Source organism: Mustela nigripes, chromosome 16, assembly GCF_022355385.1.
Source record: "Mustela nigripes isolate SB6536 chromosome 16, MUSNIG.SB6536, whole genome shotgun sequence".
Taxonomy (NCBI): domain Eukaryota; kingdom Metazoa; phylum Chordata; class Mammalia; order Carnivora; family Mustelidae; genus Mustela; species Mustela nigripes.
Genome location: NC_081572.1, coordinates 15,978,832 through 15,986,631, shown reverse-complemented (window position 1 = coordinate 15,986,631; position 7,800 = coordinate 15,978,832). Strand labels below are relative to the sequence as shown.

The window sequence follows — 7,800 nt, the reverse complement described above, 5'->3', positions numbered from 1 at the left end:
AAATTCTTTCAGTTTTTGTTTGTCCTGGAAGCTTTTTATCTCTCCTTCTATTTTCAATGATAATCTAGCTGGATATAGTATTCTTGGCTGCATGTTTTTCTCATTTAGTGCTCTGAATATATCATGCCAGTTCTTTCTGGCCTGCCAGGTCTCTGTGGATAAGTCCGCTGCCAATCTAATATTTTTACCATTGTATGTTATAGACTTCTTTTCCCAGGCTGCTTTCACGATTTTCTCTTTGTCGCTAATACTTGTAAATTTTACTATTGGGTGACAGGGTGTGGACCTATTCTCGATTTTGAGGAGGGTTCCGTGCACCTCCTGGATTTTGATGCTTGTTCCCTTTGCAATATTAGGGAAATTCTCTACAATAATTCTCTCCAATATACCTTCTGCTTCCCTCTCTCTTTCTTCTTCTGGAATCCCAATTATTCTAATGTTGTTTCATCTTATGGTGTCACTCATCTCTCAAATTCTCCCCTCGTGGTCCAGTATTTGCCTCTCTTTTGCTCAGCTTCTTTATTCTCTGTCATTTGGTCTTCTATATCACTAATTTTCTTCTGCCTCATTTAACCTAGCAGTGAGAGCTTCCATTTTTTATTGCACTTCATTAATAGCCAGGCTAAGTAATCTGCTTGGGTTCGCTTTTGGGAGCGTTTGTCCCCTGAACACTTTCCGTAGAGTTCTGGAGGATGGTTATGAAAATGGCGACCTCCCAGTCTCTGGCCTGGAGGAGCCGAGAGCTCAGGGCCCCACTCTTCAGTGCGCCCTCAGAGAAAAGCGCTCAGTCACTCCCATTTCCCTGGCCTCTGGATGTGCTCATTGCTCACCCAGCCTGTGACCCGTTCAAGGTAATCCCGAGCGGAGAGCTCAGTCCTTGGCTCTGTCTCTGTAGCCGGCTTCCCTGCTCTAATACCTGCAAGCTCTGCAACACTCAGACACCCCTGATTCTTCTGTGACCCCGCAGGACCTGGGGCCACACTGACCTCGAGTGGGATTCACCCCGGTTTAGCCTCTGGAGCGATGTCCCTCAGTGGAGCAAACTTTTAAAAGTCCTGATTTAGTGCTCCTTTGCTCTGCCGCTTGCCGGGAGCCGGGCCCTCCCCCCATAGTCTATCTTCTAGTCACTTTGGATTCACTTCTTCGCCATCCTACCTTTCAGAAAGTGGTCGATTTTCTGTTTCTAGAATTGCTGCTCTTCTTCTCTTCAATCTGCTGTTGGATTTGCAATCGATTGATAAGCTATCTAGCTGATCTCCTGCTACCTAATGTGGTCTCAGCTTACTACTTCTCCGCCATCTTGACTCCTCTCTCCTCAAAGTAATTATTGATAAGTATGCATTTATGGACATTATGTTACTTGTTTTATGTTGATTTTGTGGTTCTTCTTTGTTGCTTTCTTCTCTTGCTCTCTTCCTTTGTGGTTTGATGGCCTTCTTTGGTGATATGCTTGAATATCTTTCTCCTTATTTTTTGCATTTCTATTACAGGTATTTGATTTATTGTTACCATTAGGTCTATATGTAATACTTTATGCATAAGATATATATAGAAATATATACTGGGTTGCTGGTTACTTAAGTTTGAAACATTCTAAAAGCACTAACTTTCTACCCAGTCCCATGTTTTACATATATAATATCATACTTTACCTCCTTTTATTTTGTGAGTCCCTTGACTGATTTTTATAGCTATAGTTGATTTTACTCCTTTTGTGATGTAACCTCCATAATAGTTTTATAACTGATTAATCTACTCCTTTTGTTATTTTTGTATGTGTTTGTAAGATATTTTCCTTTCCTGATATTCTTACTCTTGATTATGGCCTTTCCTTTCCAAAGAATTCCTTTTAACATTTCTTGTAAGGCTGGTTTTGTGGTGAGGAACTCCTTTAACTTTTGTTTGTGTGGGAAACTCTATCTTTCCTTCTATCCTGAATGATAGCCTTGCTGCATAGTTTTTTTGTTTGTTTGTTTGTTTGGTTTTTTGTTTTAGATTTTATTTATTTATTTGTCAGAGAGAGAGCAGAAGCATAGAGACCTGCAGGCAGAACAGACAGAGGGAGAAACAGGCTCCCTGCTGAGCAAGGAGCCCTATGTGGGACTCAACCCCAATATCCTGGGATCATGACTTGAGCTGAAGGCAGACACTTAACCGAGCCCCACCCTAACATCCAGAGGATGGAGTACTCTTGGTTGCAGCCTTTTTTTCCCACCCCTCCCCCTTTTCAGCACTTTTAATCACTCCCTCTGGCCTACAAAGTTCTGCTAAAAAATAAGCTGATAGCTTTATGGAGTTTCCTTAGTATATAACAGTTTTCTTTTGTTACTTTTAAAGTTCTCTCTTTATCATTATTTTTTGCCATTTTCATTATTACATGTCTTGGTGTGGACTTCCCATGTTGATTTTCTTGGGGACTCTATGTGTCTTCTGAATCTGGATTGTTTCCTTCCCCAGATTAGAGAATTTTTCAACTATTATATCTTGTAATAAATTTTCTCTGCTCTTTTCTTTCTTCTTCTGGGGTCTCTATAATGCTAATGATGTTATACTTGATGGTGTCACTGAGTTTCCTTAATCTATTCTCATTTTTTATTATTCTTTTTTCTTTCTCCTATCCAGCTTGGCTGCTTTCCATTATGGTCTTTCAGCTTGCTAATCTTTTCTTCTGCTTCCTCTAGTCTATTTATTCACTGTAGTGTGTTTTAAATTTCAGTTAATGAGTTCTTCATCTCTGGTTCCTGTTTATATTTACTATATCTTTCCTGAAGTTCTCACTGCAATCCACTGATTATAAAAATGTCAAAGTTAAGCCCCTCTAGTTTTTAAAGCCAAATGTTATGGGGATTCATCTTCACAGTGCCAATCCCCCATGTCTGGGGTGCCTGGTCTGAAGTCTGTTTTCTCCTTTGTCCATGCTCCCATTTGTGGTTAGTCTTCCTAGGAGTTTTGGTTCCAAACACATCTCTATCTTTTTTTTTCAGTGTAACCTCTTCATTTAACTGTGGAGGGTCTGTGCTACCAGTCTTCCGGTCATTTTCTGAGTTAGTTAACACTGATGTGTGGATGTATATAGGTTTATCTATGGGACAAGGTGAGCTTATGATCCCCAATTCACCATCTTCCCTGGAAGTCCATGCTGAATATTTTATTTCTTGTCTTTTATCTATGGTTTTATATGTATTCTGGATACAAGTCTGTTGCAGCTTTATAAACTGTAAATATATCACTGTATATTTTGCCTTTTCACTTGTATTTTATTGTCTTTTATTTTGACAGGGAAAAGTGTTTAAATTATATACTCAGTCCATTTGGTGTATTTCAAAAGGTGCAGCACTTTTCTTCATTTATCAATGAGAGAAATTACAAATTAACTTCAAAAAAATATCAGCAATTGTACTACCAGGTATTTACCCCAAAGATGCAGAGGTGGTGAAAAGAAGGGCCTCATATACCTCAGTGTTCATAGCAGCAATGTCCACAATAGCCAAACTGTGGAAGGAGCCGAGATGCCCTTCAGTAGATGAATGGATAAAGAAGATGTGGTCCATATATACAATGGAATATTACTCATCCATCAAAAAGGATGAACACCCACTATTTGCATAGATATGGATGGAGCTGGAGGAGTTTATGCTAAGTGAAATAAGTCAAGCAGAGAAAGACAATTCTCATATGGTTTCACTTATATGTGGAACAGCATGGAGGGCATTAAGAGAAGGAAGGGAAAATGAAGGGAGGGAAATCAGAGGGAGAGATTAACCGTGAAATATTATGGACTATGGGAAACAAACTGAGGGTTTCAGAGGGGAGATGGTGGGGTGAATGGGTTAGCCCAGTGATGGGTATTAAGGAGGGCACATATTATAGGGAGCACTAGGTGTTATACACAGTGAATCATGGAACACTACATCAAAAACTAAAGATGTACTATATGGTGACTAACATAACATAATAAAATTTTTAAAATAAAATAAAATATTAGCAAATGGCAAAAAAATTCCTTCCAAGTCACCGTCCCATATATAGTGCATCCTAGAAAAGAGGAACAGAACAGGTTCCACCTAGTTTCACGAGTTTCATCAAGTACTAGACCTACTCAAAGGTGGAGAGAAAGCAACTTTCAAAGTATGTTATTGAGGCTTTTACTATACTCCTTCCTAAGAGAACTGGGTGGGGAACAAGTATTGTAAACTAGATATAGGAAGTGGAATGTAGAATCAATCCATCCTCCTCCCCTTAAGGGCTGTCCAGTGATTAATGAATTTTAAAAACATGACTAAATAAAAATACCCCCCCATGTACTCTCCCTCCTACCAAAAAAAAAAAAAAAGGAAACAAACCCCCCCCTACAACCTAGATGTTCCAGGTTATTCTCCAGGATGAATGGAACCTGGGAGCAGCTTCAACAACCCAAATCAGTCTGTTGCAGAGTCATCACAAGCATTCCTTGCTTTTAAACAAAAATATATTTTTTGAAATGACAAAACAGAAACCAGTACTAATCATTTTTCTGACAACACACAATTACTCAGATTAACTGGTATCGAGGGGGAGGGAGACCATACCTGAGGACCTTGACTCACTGGAGTGCATGTGGTTAGGTGAAGGGCATTGGTCATTATTGCAAAAAATTTTTTTTCATTTTTCATCTTTAGTTTGATTTAACAGTTTGATTTAACATTGCTTTTAGTACAAGGCAGACACTGTGCAGAAGGATTCTGTAGACATGTTCATAGCAGTGTACACTTGGGGCTCTTTGATTCTGGAGGCCCCAGGCAGCCAATATTGCCTGGTCAAATACATTCTTTAAGCCTTTTTGTGCTAGTGCAGGACACTCCACATATCTGACCACCTTCAGGTCATGGGCCAACTTATCAGCAGTCTTTGGAGTGACAGGCTTCTGTTTGTTCTTGGCAAGTTTCTCAATCATAAAAGAGTCATCTCTGCGATCAGTGAGGGTCCCACCCAGCAAGAAAGGAGTCTTTGGACAGTGGTGAGTTATCTCAGGTACCCTCTTTTCCTTCACATTTTCAGATGAGGATGGAGTGACCACTGAATAATGGACTAGAAATACATCTGTTGGTGAATAACTCTGTGGTCGTATGCTGTAGTAATCCTCTTGCCCTGCAGTATCGGAAAGCCCAAGAGCATATGGCTGTCCACCAACCATAACTGTAATTGCATAGTTGTCAGAAACAGGTGGTGCAGGGGTGCCTGGGTGGCTGTCGGTTAAGCCTCTGCCTTCGGCTCAGGTCATGATCTCAGAGTCCTGGGACTGAACCTCACATTGGGCTCCCTACTCAGCTGGGAGTCTGCTTCTCCCTCTGCCTCTGCTGCTCCCCCCATGCTCATGCACTTATGCTCCTGCTCTCTCTCTCTCTCTCCCAGATACATTAATAAAATCTTCAAAAACCAACAAAAACCCCAAAACCAGTCCGTACATACTCAGATGGAAATTTGTTTGTTGTGTAGAATATCAGAAGGCACATTTTACCAATAGCACCATCACCCACAACAATGCACTTTGGTTATCTGTATTGCTGAAAGAATTCTTTCTCCACTCTAAGTATTTCAAGGTTGTTGGTGACCTCAGCTTCTCTGCCAGGGTGTTGGCAGCACTGCAAAGGGTCTCCTGTGTATTTTATCTTCCGATGAACAGAAGTTTCTCTTTTTTCACATATAGTTGAATTAGTCAGTCTTTTCTTTTATAGAGTGTTTGGGGGCTTGTTTAAGAAATCCTTGCATACACTAGGGTCATGAAAACTTTTCCTGTTTTATCTTCTGGAAGTTTTGTTATTTTTCTTTCACATTTAGATCAATAATCCACTCAGAATTGATTTTTCTATATGATATGGGATAAAGGACACTTTTTTATATATATATTCAGTTAGCAAACATACAGTACATCATTAGTTTTTGATGTGGTGCTCAATGATTCATTAATTGTAACACTCAGTGCTCATCACAGCATGTGCCCTCTTTAATACCAATCACCCAGCTACCCCATCCCGGCATCCCTCTCCCTTCTGTAACCCTCAGTTTGTTTCTAAATGGCTATTTAGCACCATTTACTGAAAAGATGATCCTTTCCCTACTTTAATGTAAGGCTAACATTTAACGCGCATGCACGCGCGTGCGCGCGCGCGCGCGCGCACACACACACACACACACACACACATATATATATACATATATTATGTATCTGGACTTCTTATTCTTTTTGTTCTTTGTCTTTGTTCTATTTGTTGGTTATTGCACCAGTACAATATTGTCTTAACATGGCTTTAATATGTCTTGGTATCTGAAGCATAAATCTTTTAAATTTGTTTCACTTCCTTAGGCTTCTCTTTGCTATTCTTGGTGATGTCCTTTTTACCATTAGAAATACCTGTTATTTGTGTTTTCTCTCTTTTTTTCCCTTGTCAGTCTTAGTGCAGGCATTTAGCACTTCAGTTAGTCTTCCCAAAACCCATTGGCTGCATTCATTTTATTTGAAGTTTGTTTATTATTTCAGTAATTTGTGCTTTTGTCTTTATTGTTTTTCTTCTCCTTTTGGGGCATTTAATTTGCTGTTCTTTTCTAACTTCTTGAGATAGAACCTTGGGTAATTGATCTTTTCATCTTTTTACTGTAGGCATTTAAGGTTGTAAATTTCCCTCTGAGCACACCTTTGCAAGTTTTAATATGTAATATTATTATTGTTACTCAATTCAAAATATATTCTTCCAGTGTGGGTTTTTTTATTTATTTTTTTGACACATGATTTATTTAGACAGGGATTCTTTAATTTCCAAACTTAACAGGATTTTACTAGGATCTCTTGCTATTGATTTCTATCTTAATTTCATACCCTATATTAAACAGTTGTTTGTATACATCATCTTTGTTATTTATGATAGTAAATAATAAAACTTTATAAATTATTATTCTAATAATTTTTAAATTATACAAACTTTATTTGATTGTGAAATATTACTTTATAACCATCATTATGGGAACATCTCTTTAACCAGTGTTAAAGAAATACTGTTCATTCTCTGTGTCTGCAATTGACCACTTGTTGTTTAGCAGGTAACATTATGCCTTTTTCTCTTTAATAATTTGAAATTATGATATTTTAAAAATGGTATCTTTTTCTACTTCTTTTGTTTTGAAGGAGAAGCTGACTTCAGTGAGCTGGATAATGTCCTGCAAAAAATGGGTATAAAGCCCTCACCTAAAGGACACTTGCAGCCAGAGAAGTCACTTCCAGTTAATGGTGGGCATTTCACTTTTTTTTTCTTTTTTTAAAATTTAATTTAATTTAATTTTTTTTTTAGTGTTTCCAAATTCATTATTTATGCAGCACACCCAGTGCTCCATGCAATACATGCCCTCCTTAATACCCACCAGACTCACCCAACCCCCCACTGCCCTCCTCTCCAAAACCCTCCCCTCCAGAACCCTCCCCCTCCAAAACCCTCAGTTTGTTTCTCCAAGTCCACAGTCTCTCATGGTTTGTCTCCCCCATCCATGTTGATACAAAAGTTGGGTATTCATCCTTTCTGATGGAGGCATAATACTCCATTGTATATATCCATTGTATATATGGATGTATACAATGTATATGGGCTGTATCTTCTTTATCCATTCATCCGTTGAAGGGCATCTTGGTTCTTTTCACAGTTTGGAGACGGTGGCCATTGCTGCCATGAACATTGGGGTACAGATGGCCCTTCTTTTCACTACATCTGTATCTTTGGAGTAAATACCCAGGAGTGCAATTGCAGGGTCATAGGGTAGCTCTATTTTTAATTT

General features: G+C 38.8%; 1 pseudogene; it reads right to left on the bottom strand.

Annotated features, from left to right (window-relative positions):
* Nucleotides 1-4,733: 4,733 nt before the first annotated feature.
* On the bottom strand, nt 4,734-7,081 carry LOC132004111 (cell division control protein 42 homolog; annotated as a pseudogene).
* Nucleotides 7,082-7,800: the final 719 nt, after the last annotated feature.